This window comes from Manacus vitellinus, unplaced genomic scaffold (assembly GCF_001715985.3).
Source record: "Manacus vitellinus isolate BGI_N305 unplaced genomic scaffold, ASM171598v3 scaffold_15_pilon, whole genome shotgun sequence".
Lineage (NCBI taxonomy): Eukaryota > Metazoa > Chordata > Aves > Passeriformes > Pipridae > Manacus > Manacus vitellinus.
The window spans coordinates 15,323,116-15,337,202 of NW_021939122.1; the positions used below are offsets into that span (position 1 = coordinate 15,323,116).

At 38.3% G+C, this 14,087-nt stretch overlaps 1 long non-coding RNA gene across 1 annotated transcript in view; it reads right to left on the minus strand.

The window, feature by feature from the left end:
* Positions 1–6,845: 6,845 nt before the first annotated feature.
* Positions 6,846–14,087, minus strand: part of LOC108639038 — a 56,241-nt gene continuing 48,999 nt past the window's right edge. Inside the window, exons 4-5 of the long non-coding RNA XR_003915639.1 lie at positions 13,104–13,199; positions 6,846–6,923 (exon numbers count right to left, since the gene is read on the minus strand). This is a non-coding gene — a long non-coding RNA (uncharacterized LOC108639038). The remainder of the gene's footprint in view (positions 6,924–13,103; positions 13,200–14,087) is intronic.

A 14,087-nucleotide genomic window follows, 5' to 3' on the forward strand; every position in this document is an offset into this window, starting at 1 on the left:
CTTATTATGAGTGATGGGAGGTAAAGCTTCTATCATCAAATACTGAAACTATTAAATGACTAATCCTCATTGTCAACAAGATCTGCTTTCAAAGTTAAGTCCACTTTGTCTTTCTTCCAAAAATTACTAGGAAATTTATGATTCAACAATGAACTCTTAATTGCTTCCTTTTTATGTTGATCTGTTTTCCTGGAAATACAATTAATTCTCTATGCTGAGCCTTTAAGAATGAAATAAATTGTAGCCCTTGCTCACTTTGGCAATGCAATCACTTTTAATCAGTGCATAATTAGGATTTAAACAGTATCAACCTGTCCCTGTTGCAAGAAGGTAACCGCACTTAAACTTCAATTACTCCTAAATTTAAAAATCAATTGCAAATAAAATGTCCTGCTGCTGATGCTAAAGAGATTAGAAAGACCAAAATACATTCCCACAAGAAGCCAGTCATGTCAACACAATTGCAACAAGCAGCTGCCATAATGTAGGTAATTCTGCTGTAATGCAATATTAAGGCCTTTATCTAATCAAAGGCTGTGGGCTAAGGCTGTCAAAAAATACGAGATGCCTCAAAAGGCAGAATGCTGTTGTTCTCTATATGCCTCTATCTTGTGCTGGATAAATGAGCTATTTTCCTTTAAGAAATGGATTTAGTGTGAATGCTTGAAGAAAGTTTTTTCTCACAATATACCTACAGCAAGATAACAAAAAAAATTGAAAACCAGACACCATTTGTGATGACTTTCAGGTGTGAAATAACAAGTTCCTTTTGTATATGTTTATCACAATATTTTCTGGAGACATCAGGGACAGCACTGCAAAAGCTCATAGTGAGCATTGATCTTGCAATGGGACATGACAGAGCGCTGGGATGGCCTTTGGGAAACCTGGCATTAAGACTCCAATTTCTGGACCTCAGTTTTGTAAGCTCACCCCTGCTAAGCGTGGGGGGAAAGGGCTCCCAACTGCTCAATATGTGGCTGAAGAAGCAGGCAGTGGAGAGAAGTGTGCTCCTTCTGGGACCTGCTCCAAGTGGGATTGCAGTGCACAGAAATGCTCAACACTAGATCTGGGCTGAAAGTCAGTACTACCGTGTGCAAGGAGGGAAGGACCATGAGGTCTCCCTGCCTTAGGCACCATAATACCTGAGGTAAAACTCAAGAAATTTATTCATGTTCTTGGGTGGAAACTGCCAGAGAAGAGAAACTAAAATTTCCTCATGCCTACTTGAAGACTGTCACTTTTTAAACAATTCTTTCAAACCCTCTCTCTGAGGATGTGACTTTCATGTCACCATGGTAGGAAACAGTAAAGAATTAATGGCAGCAAAACACAGCTAAACTTAAGTATGCTGAAAGGAGTATCCAGACTCTACATTGTGTGAGCACATACAGTTCTGCAAGCCTGGTTGTCATGCCTCTGCCTGCTAAACTACATTAATACCTGTACAATCTGTTTCCTATCAAAATGATAGTGGGGAAAAACCCAAAAGCATTGAGATATCTGGCAAGAAAGCAGCCAAGTTTGTTGTTCTCATCATTCTTTCATGTTTAGTATTTTGGAAATTAGGCAAAGTACACACTAAAGATAGCAGATATTTGACAAAAATCATGGCAAACATCACATGGAGATTACCTGACTCCTTCACATTTCAGGGTGGAGGAGAAAACCTGTTTTCCACCCAAGGCATGCCTTTGACTTGTCTTCTCAGAAACCTCTTCATTTTTTTCAGATGCTGAAGGGAGAGGCACATGGCAGCTGCATCAATGCCAAGCAATGCTAGTTGGCATCTCTGGTGGTACAAGAAGATACTTTTTTATTTGGTATATCCTATGATATCCTTGTGTTACATAATGCATCTGGGAAGACAGAAAAGCTCTCATCCCCTTCTTCATCTCTGCATACCTGCACCTAGAGTCTGGGCTCTCTCTTACGTATACCCTGGTGTCTCCAGTCAGTTTTTATTCATCCTTCACTGAGGTACATTTCACACTGAGGCATCATTACTTCTGCATTCAATTCTATCACTGAATATCCTAAAATGAAGCACAGCCTGACATCCTACAGTGTGTGAAAGTGAAACAAAAATGTTGTCTCCTTTTCTTCTGTGTGATGTAAGTGTAAAAATCCTTTCCCTCCCTGTGGCTTGGTCATTCTAACCTGATCAAGTGCCACTCAGTACTTCCTCATCTTAGACAATGGGTTAGAAGCTGCAGCCCCTGTGGGACAAAAAAACTATATAGAGAAGAAATCATAAATAGCCTCAAAGTAATTAAGGCCAAGTTTTCCCTTTCTCCAGCCTTTGTGCAATTTCCTACCTCTTAAACCTAACAAGGGCAAAAGATATAAATTTCCCTTAGAAACTAGGCAGTTAAGTCCATATCTACACAACACAGCTACTGCTCTCTGTAAAGAGATTAATTGTATCTTGTATTAATTGCATCCTGGTCCTGTAGAGAAGAGGAATCTTTGTACATATACAGGGGCCCTTGGTGCCAAACCTAAGGGTTTGCAGAACGTGGTCACTGACACAGCACAGACAGAATGACCTACATCTATACTCACCATAGGGTCAGTGAGCATGAAAACAATCAGACAAAAAAACATCTTAAAGCTGGATTTAATGCCAGTAGCCAAGCTGGTTCAATGCCTGTTGTTACAGAGTCATAAGATTTGGGCACAACAGGAAAAAGGCAATGTTTTTTATTAGGAGAGATGAAGCTGCAGGTAGGGGAGGAGCAATATAGGTATTTTATCACCCACCAGGCTTATAGAAGCTAAGTATATTCATTTTTATATTACAAACCTGATCAGTTACACAGCTTGCTCTGCCTGGGTGCAATGCCAGGATGAATGTTGTTTTTGTGAGGATTCCCATGCTCAGAGGTACTCCTTTCTCCCTGCAGTTCAACAACCAGTCGTTACTCCTTTTTTTTAAGATAATTTTCTAGCAAATACAATCAAATTACTTTAATATTTGCCATGTTATTTGCTCATTAAAATTAATAATGAAATCACTGAGCTTCTACATGCTATCTGATCAGACAGCTCTCACTGCTAACGTTCTTCTGTAGGACTGAAAGTCCTTCATTGTGTTTTTACATTATTCAACAGGATGGCCTTTGATCAAGCTCAATCTTAATACTGCTGACATGGGAACAATGACACTGACAGGATATGAAAAATGCTTTCTCCAAGAATCTCTGAAATCAGCTGTGCTACAATTGCTGTCTTGGCACCTCATGCTGCCACCAGTCTCTCTAGTGTCTGAGTGCCTCCCATGTTAAATCAATATTCACATATACCAGTAGGAATAGAATGGAATAGAATAGAATAGATTTCAGTTGGAAGGGACACACAAAGATAATCTACGCTAACTGCAACTAAGTATTGAAAATCTCAGTACTTTGTTAACAGTCAAAAGTACAGCATATCCTAATTTTATTTTTTCTCTGCACTTCCCCTGATTTGGATCAGAAAGTGTTTCTTTAATGTTGTCAATATTCAGAGAGTTCTGTTATGATTCAGTTTTTTGGCATATGTGAGGAACCATTAGAGAGCTTTTAATAATGTATTTGTAAAAAGCATATGGCAATGCTTTTTCAGAATAAAACCTTCCAAACAATCCTAGAGTATCTGAAGTACCAAGAATAACTGCTCATAAACACAGAGCAGTTTATCACTAATCTTCTGTGACAGTATGAAAATGGCTTTACCACAAGAATATAGGCCACTTTCTTATCTTGCGGTATTTTGTGCTTGGTCAAAAGAAGCTGAGTTCTGATAAAAAATGGTTAAAACTTTTACTAACGTTCAAGTGCTCTACAAAAGCTATAAGTAAACATTATCCAATTTTTTTTATTATTATAAGTTAGTTCTTATGATTATGATTTTAACTAGACTGCTATTATGATTATAAATTAGTTTTTATTATTATAAAATAATTTTGCAACTACCTCTTCCCACAATGATTTCTACTGATTTCACAAACCAAAGAAATATCCAAACAAAGGGAACAGGCATCCACTGAGCAATGAGAACTGCTGCCTCACTTCTGTGCTTCAACCAAAGCTTGCCATTATGTTAATGTCCACCTCCCTGCATAAATGTGATGTTTGATACCACAGATTCTTCACAAAATGATCATCCATGGTACTATTTATCTCTTGGATAGCAATTCTGCCACATGTTTAGGAGTTAGTAAAAAACCTTGAGGGTGTACTTTATTCTGAGAGAATTTTACTCACAAGGGAAGGTGTGAATAAAATGGTTGCAATGGAATTTCCATTGAGGCCATTAGATAAACTTTAATTCACTTCACCAGGCTTTGAGTAAGTTTTTGCCCAATTCTCTTTTTTTCTTCCTGTGGCTCTGACATGCACAATGTAAGCCCATCACACTGAGAATGAGATGATTATTTATTTCACAATGATATTTTTGATAGTTCAGCTGCTCTTACTGTCTCCCATGTTCAGAACAGTTTGAATTTCCTGGTACCTCTGGAAAAGTGATATTTCTCCTCTCAGTTTCTCAGGGTAGGTCTGGCTGTTTTCTCATTAGGCTCACAGCAAGAAATAAATGAAGCAGGTGACTGGCACTGAGATTTCAATTCTGATGGGATCTCTGCTACACAGTGAGTTATAGCTGTAGCATTAAGTATGTGCATTTAGGTGAGAAATAAAGATACAAAATAAGCTGAGTATCTAAACTCAACTGATACAGTTATGGCACTATATAAAACAAGACTGTACACGTTCTAGCAGATTTCTCTTTTGTTCATAACATCCTTTAACAGGTTTGACTGAAATAGTCCTGTGATGCCCTATTCCCAGTCCTTTCCCCAGCACACCATCATAATTTGTATTAGCAAGAGCCTACATACTCAAAAGGTCAAATCTGTTTCTGTTGTAGTCTGTATACATTCTTCTGTTATCTCTAGGGGAAAGTAGATTGATAAGTCAATTGAATGGATGTCATGTTCATGCAGAGATAAGAAGCTTCCTTACCAACAAATTTTATCATCAGATTTGGAGCCACTTGGTTTTGTGCACTGTGGAGAGCTGCCTATTTTGCTAGTGTGGCCAAGCAAATGTGAATAGGTTATTTAACAAAGATTGTGGTTATAATTAAATTGCAATTGTTGGCTGTGTTTTTAGTGGCCATTCTGGTTCTGATTCTACTTTATTATAAGGAAGTAAAAAATTATAAGGAAGTAAAAAGCCTCAGATATTGGTGAGAACAAGAACATTGAAACCCTTGATTAAGCTTTCAAATCTTGAGGCTTTTGTTTTAGTCTACAGGGAGAACCATGACATTGGAGATTATTATTATGAGCCATAAAAAAGATCAAAAAGTTCTTCTTATGCATATTAAGGATAAATGCTTTCTAATATACCAAGAGAGAATAAATTGAGCATATCTAATATGAACAATATAAAGATGGAAATGCCTACAAACACATCCTATCAACGTTCTGTAAAGTAGCTGTCCTTAAATACTGGAAAACATCATATTGTTGAAAATTAATACAATTAAGTGTCATTTGTGCTATCTGAATCTGAGCTGTCATAGCATATACAACTTGAGGCACCTTCTTTTCCACACTATGTACGTTTATATGACCATTTAAATATTTTCCTTTTTATCTTAGTTCAAAAGATAACACTTGTGTTTACTTTATTATTTATTATTTATAACCTTGATACATATTCATTTTATATTCTGTTCTGCTCAGACATATTATTCATTAATATCCTCAATTTCTTCATTGTCAAATCTTCCAGACTTTAGAGGTGGTTTATGATTTGCATGAATTACACAATTTTATTTTTCTTCATATCTGAAAATAAGGAGTTCCTTATGTTATTCTAATTTCATGTTTCAGCTCTGTCAGAAATGCTTCTGAATACATTGAATTGAGGTAAAATACTGGGAGACAGCAAGATCTGATTCTATTTTTATGTCAAGGAAATTTCTTGAAAAGAGCTGCTCCTTCCTTAGTTTAAATTAGAATAGAATCAAACCTAACTGAGGACCAGTTCTGAATTTGTCACAGCATATATTTAAACTATAGTATTATTCTCAGGTTTGGAGAGAAATCTATAATTCAGGATTCAAAAGAGGATTTCTAGCTCCTGCTTCTAAGACTTCCATATATATGGGTTGTTTATTCAAGCTAGCTTTTAAGCCCAACAGGAATTTGGACTCATCATGTTGTGGTTTTGCTTATATTTGACATTGACAAAATTTAGTGATTTTGAAGCCAAGGTTACTTTTGTAAATAATATGTAAATAAGTGATTTTTTTCCCCTTCTACGTGGAAGACTGAATGGACTTGATACACTGTAAGCTTTCACTATTCTTTTCTCTCTCTTTGAAGAATCATCTGAATTCAGAACTTACACGGAAAAATAGCCTGGAGACTAGAACACGTAAACCTCCACTGAGACACCACGCTGAAGGCTGTGGTCAAGGATGTCCAAGCCTGATGCACTGAGCACTAGCAAATAGGCAATTAAGGTTCCCAGAGAAGGCCTGCAAGTTATATAACACAACTATACCTTTTATTACATTGATCAAATGCAATCAGGCTGTTACAGTTACAGGAGAAAGAAAAATCTATCCGGCTTGTTGAAATAAGATCTTTGCATGGCATAATAGACATTAATTACACTGCATCCATTAAATGAGTCACTTCTAATTAAGCTGGCATACAAGGAGCGTTTTTTATGTGCAGCTATTGCCTAAGCTAGGAAGTGCAATAAGTAAACTTTAAGCCATCAGTTCCTTAACCAGCACAAACTTATACAACCTTACTAAAATTCAGTGGGACTTTGCAAACTTACCATGGGGGAGACAGTTGCCATTCAAATTCAGATTTCCTTACTTGCAATCTCCTGCATAGTGACTGCTTCACAGGATGCCTACAAGAGTGAAATTTATATGAGGTTTTCTTGCTGCTAACACAGGAATCTTGGGTGCTCAGATTATGTGTACTGTTATCACGGGAAGCACCAGCTGCACCGCACGGAGACAGGCAGTGTCTTTTGGAAATATAATGGGTTCTTCCCAAGGGGTCTGGCTGTCAGCTGCTTTTCTCCTAGATTTTTGTCAGAGGAAGCCAACTTTTACCACCTCCTCTTCAGAACTGAAGGGTAAAAGGAGTCTCTGTAAATTTGTTACTTCTAAAGACCACAGTAACGACCATGTGTGGTTGTCTCAGAGAACTGTTTCAGGAGCTCTTCTGGTCCTCACATAGGTCATATGTCAGCACTGTGAGAAGCCAAGAGGGCACATTATTAACAGCTTCCTGAGTATGTGCTAACACTACATTAAATGGGTTGGTGGGTGCAAGACCCATAGCACATATCTAGACCAAGAACTGGAGTCCATGTATGGGCAGAGAGGCAGTGAGGTCAGCATGGAGTCCCTGCAAATCATACCCTGCACTGAAGTAAGGAGTCTCCTAAGTTGCACTGCTGTGAAACCACTTTTATTTATTTAGGGAATTCTGATTTTCTCTGTTACTGTAAATAATATTCTGCTTCAAGGGAGACTTTTCTGTCAGCAACACCCTCAAATTTAGACCTTACAACACCTAGGATAAATAAAACCAAGAAATTAAGACTTTGTCCTCATGCTTGCTATGACCTTGCTGGGCAAAACATATTTTCTATGTATTTAAAGTTGTCTTCACCCCCTGCCTCATTCCTGTCTGATTAAGTAGACTGAAAGGTTTTCTGTGTTTTCTATACTATTATAACCTCTCTCTGTCCTGACAGCGTTTGGAGTGTCAGAATGCTTCTGTAATATAAACTGTGGTGTCAGACTCTATATACTTTTCGGATGAATTGTAGGCTCCTGAATACAGTCCTGCACAGTATGAAATGGTATGAAGAGAGATGCTGTAATAAAAAAAATATTTTTTAACAGACATTTTACCTAACTGAAAATGTCAGTATTTTTCACTTCCTCCATTTCCAGTGAATCAGCTGATCCATACTGGTAAATAAGGTTGTAATGTTGCTATAAGCAACTAGCAATCGACTGGCATTACACAAGTTTTACAAGCATTACTCTGAGCCTGCTGCAAAGAATATAGCAGGGAAAATCGTATTTTCAAATGATAAGTTGGCCTGTGTACCTGCATAAGGTGAATTACACAGAGATTTCTTCATCCTCAGTGCAGACCATAGTTCAGGTAAGTCTTTGGCAAATTATGTAAGTATAAGAAGTAAAAGGCTACCATGGTCCCTCATTCCCTGTAATTCCCAACATTTCATTAAATGCCAGGGTGCAAAAATCAAGGAGAACATTACAAATCTATCCTTTCACATGAACATAATCACTGTGAAGGCATATAAGAGAGGAAAGGCCAGCAAATTCTTCATATGGACAAAAAAGTAACATCTGCTGCCAGATCTGTAAAATCATTTGGATCTTCTGTCTTATCAGTTTAAACTCTCAAGATCCTTTTTTATGTTTGCACAAGTCCCTAAAATCATAATGAAAAAGGCTTTGTTCAACTATATGCCAAAGGTAGTGTGGAAACTGTTACCTGATAGGATGTCTGCAGAAATCGTGAGCCTTACCATGGGTGAAGCTACACGTACCTGCACATGCATTGTTACCAAAGGGCCCTTCCTAAACTGATAGACTCTTCAATCAGCTTATAGTCTCTGCCTTGTTTCATGTTTTAAGACAGTGCTTGTCAAGTACATAGGCAAAACTTACTGATATGTACTATATGTGAGAGCCATCAATTATCATCTTAGCATAATTTTTGTGTCCTATTTTTCTCTTACTAATAAACCTGACAAATACATTTTTTTCTTTTCAGAAGTAATATACAAGAAATCTTATTATCACAGTTGTTCATCCATCTACACATCCTGCTAGTGATAAAAGCTTCAAATGTCAGGGAGAGACAATTCAAATCTCTTGTATTAATGCATTAAATCTCACATTTTAAATAATGATTTTTTGCCTTGGAAAACTTCAAGAAAGGAACTACTGCAGTTTTCAATTTCACTCAGCCAGGGATGATAAGAGACAGTGTCTATTTCCACATAAACTGAGAAAAATGGATTTCACTATTTTCGATGATGTAGCAAAGAAGTAATGACCCTGTGGGATCTTATTACATGGCTGAAAAGTGAATTAACTTTGGCATAACCATATTGAGTGAATTACTCTAATGATTTGTTTCCTAACTCTTGTGGGTGATCTCATAACAATGCTCTCATAATCTGGGAGTATGCATGAGAGCATAAATTGATTTTGCTTTTCAAAATCCAAACTTTCTCAAAGGAAATCACTGAGACACTTTGTCATCACACTGCTGAGGGAAGCAGTTGTTACTATAGGCAATTATGACACTTTCTGTGTCAGTGATAAAACTGGTCCAAAGCACAGGCATGCACATATCTCATATAGACGTAAAACTGAAGGTTGACTCATATGAGAGAGAAGGAGGAGTTACTGACTTCCTCTGACTGGTCACCTTATTCACAGGACAGGCTGAGAGAACTGCAAAGCTACTCTGCCTTAAAACTGGTAATAAACATGAAAAGAAAATGAGCTGGAAGATAAAAGGTGGAAACCTTTCACTTTTACAGGAAAGGACCTTCTGTTAACAACATCTTCTGAGAGACTTGAAATTGTGGACACTCAAACTCATTAGTCATTTACAAATTAGAAGATTAAGTCCATACCTCCTATTTTTGTTGGCTGACAGATAAATAAGCATCAGAACTTGCAATAATGCTATCTAGGATTTCTCATTCAGCAATGATGAGAGTAGGGTGTAACATGGAATTAACTCCTCATTGCTCTGCTCTGAGTAAAATAAGCATTCTGGCTGTATTTAAATATGCCTGCAATGTGGCTGACTTGCCCTGGGTCAATGAGTTTCTGCATAGCACTGAACCTCCTTGGAGGCTGCTCCTGCGCTTCACTCTGTTCAATGCTTCAATGTCCTGGAGTCTCAATGTTATCCACTAAATTTGCATTAACACTAATTGAGGATGTGATCAGACAAAGTAATCAGCAGTAGTTCTGTCATTCACTGTGATTATTTCAAGTTGAGATGTGGGTAAATATGCAATTTTAACACAGAGATTTTAATTCTGTAGCAGCAGGATTAATGAGTTTACTTTGCATTGGTCATCACTGATGTGTGAAGTGATGGAAAACAGAAGCTGGCTATGTAGCAGAGGTGAGCACAGAACACACGTCCATGGTCATGCTCACCCTGCTGCTGAAGTGTTTCCCCTTTTAGATCTTGTTGTTTTAAACAGTTGTTTATTACAAAATCCTTGATGGAGACAAGGATCCTTCTGGAGACTAATTTTCTGGCACCTGTGAAAAGACCAGCTGTTGGGTGACAGCCTGTCAGATTTTTTTAAACAATCCAACAATAAAGGGCAAAAATACTGTGTCTGACAGCAGTAGCAGCAGTGGTTTTGCCAGGCAGCTAGTACAGCAGGTGGATTGTGAGGTACTACAGCACCATATACAGTCTGCCACAAAAGCCCTGCAAAAGGAGGGGAAATCCAAAACTGATCCATAAAAATGCAGATGAAGTAGTGCCACTCCCCTGTAGTTAGCAAACACTTCACTTGTTAAGGAATTAATTGATTTTTATCCTTCTTTCATCAAGGAAGAACTCGAGCAGAGTGCAAGAAAATAGTAAAGAGGAGCTGGTGGCTGAGCTGGGTAAGGAACCTCCCTCTGTACCCCTGGGAATCTCTCAGCCCTTACGCTCACCAAGATGATATTAGTTACCAAGAGCTGTTGCCAGCTGGTTGCAAAGAAAGACAATAAGAGGACTCTGAGGCAGTAATGTGCATTATCTGAGCAGTCCAGGTTTGAAATGCTGGTATTTTTCACAACACTTTGCTTACCTGTCTGGGAACAATAAAACTCATAGCAGTCATTTGAAATAGCAAGGAGCAGCTGTTTGCACTGTTGGTCGGCATAAATCTCAAACCATTTATAATAATAGTAAACTCAACCTGAGCTACAGCTGATCTCTAGTGATAAAATCTGATTTTCTTTTTGGTCACTTTTCCTGTGCCTGGAATATTTCCAACACAATCTCTTTCTTGAGAAAAGTAGTGAGACACACTCATAAATTCTCTGAACCAGATTCTCTTGAAGATCATGGAACTTCAAGCACCACAAAGGATGAAAAAACACTTGGCAGAGACTTTTGTCTGTACTATGTGTTGGTCTTCCATAATAATGATACCTTTGCAAGTGCCTAAACTGCAATAGCATGTTCATAGCTGTCACACTGCCCCACTGGAGAGGCCATCTGAATTTCCTTCAGTCATCAGAAGGAAAAATCCTTCAGAAATCAGTCAAGACTGATGTTTCAGAAGTCATCCACTACAGTCTCATTAAGTTGACTCAAACTATGAACAGTGGACAACTCATCCTTTTCTTATCATCTACCACTGAAAAGCTCTATCACTTTAACCCCTTCCTGAATGCTCCCTTTAGTCTTTTTGCTCTCGATCTTATAATTTCCCCCCCTGATTTTCTCCCTATACTCATTCTTCTCTGTCATACAAGTGTTGCTTTCTTTTGTCCCTACAACTGTTGTTGTAAAATAGAGGTACACTAGAGCAGAGACCTTGCACGACTACATGACTGGTGTTTACAACTGAGCAAACCCACCACAAACTTTGAGTGCTACTACATTATAAATTATAAAAACAAAACCACTATTTGACATCCAAGAGACACAGATTAAACTGCTCAGAGAATGCCTGTTTTTTTAGGGACAGAAGGACACTTCTGATTTTGTTTGACCTCCTCTCAATATAAGCTGTAGAATGTCACCCAATCAGCTCCATATTCAGCCCAACATTGTACTGGAGAACCAGGACATTTCCTTTAGAAAGTTAGCCAGGCATCAGATTACCTCTGGGGAAGCAACTACCCAAAGCTATGTGAGGTTACATTTTTCAGCAATCAGGAATATATGGCTACATCTGCAGTAGCTGATGATTAAACACGCTGCCCTGAGTGCAGCCCTCCTATTTTCCCCTTAATGCCTCTGCCATACCAGGATTTGAAGGGAGAGGAGAGGTATTAATTAACTATGCCCATATCTAATTCCTCAAGTGAGAAATGAGCATAATCCAAAGGCACAGGACAGAGTATTACTGTGTTGATGTAGCATTTGGGAACTTAGGTTTGTTATTTCCTCTAAGTACAGCTGTGCATTACATATGAACAGGTCAGATAGCTGCAAGAAGAATCACAAATTTAGGACAGCAATACAAATATTTTTGACATTTAAATATTATCCAACAAAGGTGCATAACCATTCTATTTGATGTAAATGAATACTAATGACAATTCACGCATTAGAACTCTCCTGGGGTAAAGAGAGGAGGGAACATATTTATATTATTTCACATTTTTTTGTGTAGCAAATTGATTCCTTATTATGCTTGGGAGACTAATTAATTCACCCTAGTGCTGGTCTGGCCTTTTTTTTTTTTTTTTTGCTGCTGCCCAAGTGGTCACTGATTAATACAATAGAATATTCAACATTGCAAATGTTGCAAATATCACAAGTGAAAAAAACCCTGGAGACGATGTAGCTTCTGCCTTCCCAAAGCCCAGTTGCTGTCCAGCTCAATTAATCTCCTTCCTCTCCTCCATCTTTCTTCACCCATAGGTCTCTTTAATATGCTTTCACTCCAATTTATGTTTTCTCTTGTTCCAAGGGCAATGTGTCCTCCTTCTAAGGAAGCCTGATGATACAACAGAATGGGTGGAAAGCTTGACTGGCTTTACTCATACATAAAGCGAAGATCTACTTTACCAGTGTGCATTATGAGTGACAGAAATCCACATTGACAATGAGTAACCTAAAATTCTCCCTATCCCAGCCACGGGATAACTTGTGTGGCTGTAATCACTATGTGCTGATATGAGAATACTCAGCACGTGAGATCCTATGGGATCTCAGAGGCTGATCTTTGACTATGTCAAGTTTCTCTGTACAAGTGAGTTTAGTTGAACTTTATTTTGGTGATGACCTTGCCAGACTGTGACCAGGGCCAAGGCTTTTGTCTTTTGCTCACTTTTCTGCAGCTAGGATGTGAATTCTAGCAATGTTCCTCTTCTGTGCAGCTCGTTGCGTATTAGGGTAGTGATCTCAATTGAAAACCTTGCTGTCCCTGTAATACAGAAAACAAAATTATGTCAACAGGAAGAACATTAGGAAAGAAGAAGAAGAAAGGTTAAAAAATACAGCAGTGTTCACTCAACAGATTCAGCTCACTTAGCACTCTGAGACAGAGCATGTATTTCTACTCCTTTTAACAGCATGGGTATGGCTATAGAAATGTCATGTAAATTGTCTCAAAAAGTGAAAATGCTGAATAAGTTTTTCCATGTCATATATCAAGCTGTTGCTAATCACTGATACTACAGTACCTTCTCCCATTTACTCCTACCAAGGATCTTTCTCTAACAAATACTGCCTCTAACACATTTTTCTTCCTTGTCATCCTGGCCCAATTCTGCACTCATGTTTTTCCCATGCTTCTAATTTGTTGGTTTGCTGCCAGCTCTCCATGACAGATGTATAGAGTCTGAGTGAGATGAGCTAATTTTCCCCATGGCACCCCTCCTGGTGCTGTGCTTTTTATCAGTAGCTAGAAAGGTGTTGATAACACACCGGTGTTTTGGCTACTGCTGAGCAGTGCTGGCACTGCAAGGTCTTGGGAGGGGACACAGCCAGGACAGTTGATCCAAACTGACCAAAGGGGTATTCCACACCATATGATATGTGCTCAGCAATAAAAGCTCGAGGAAAGAAAGACGGGAGGGGGGAAGCATTCATTATTTATGTTGTTTTTCTTCTGAAGCAACCACTACATGTGCTTAAGTCCTGCTTCCCGGGAAGTGGCTGGACATCACCTGCTGATGGAAAGTAGAGAATAAAATATTTTGTTTACTTTTGCTTCTGATCACATGACCTTAACTTTTCCTTTATTAAATTGCCTTGATCTTGACCCATGAGGTTTTTTCCATCTTGTTTTCTCCCCTCCCTCTCCCGATGA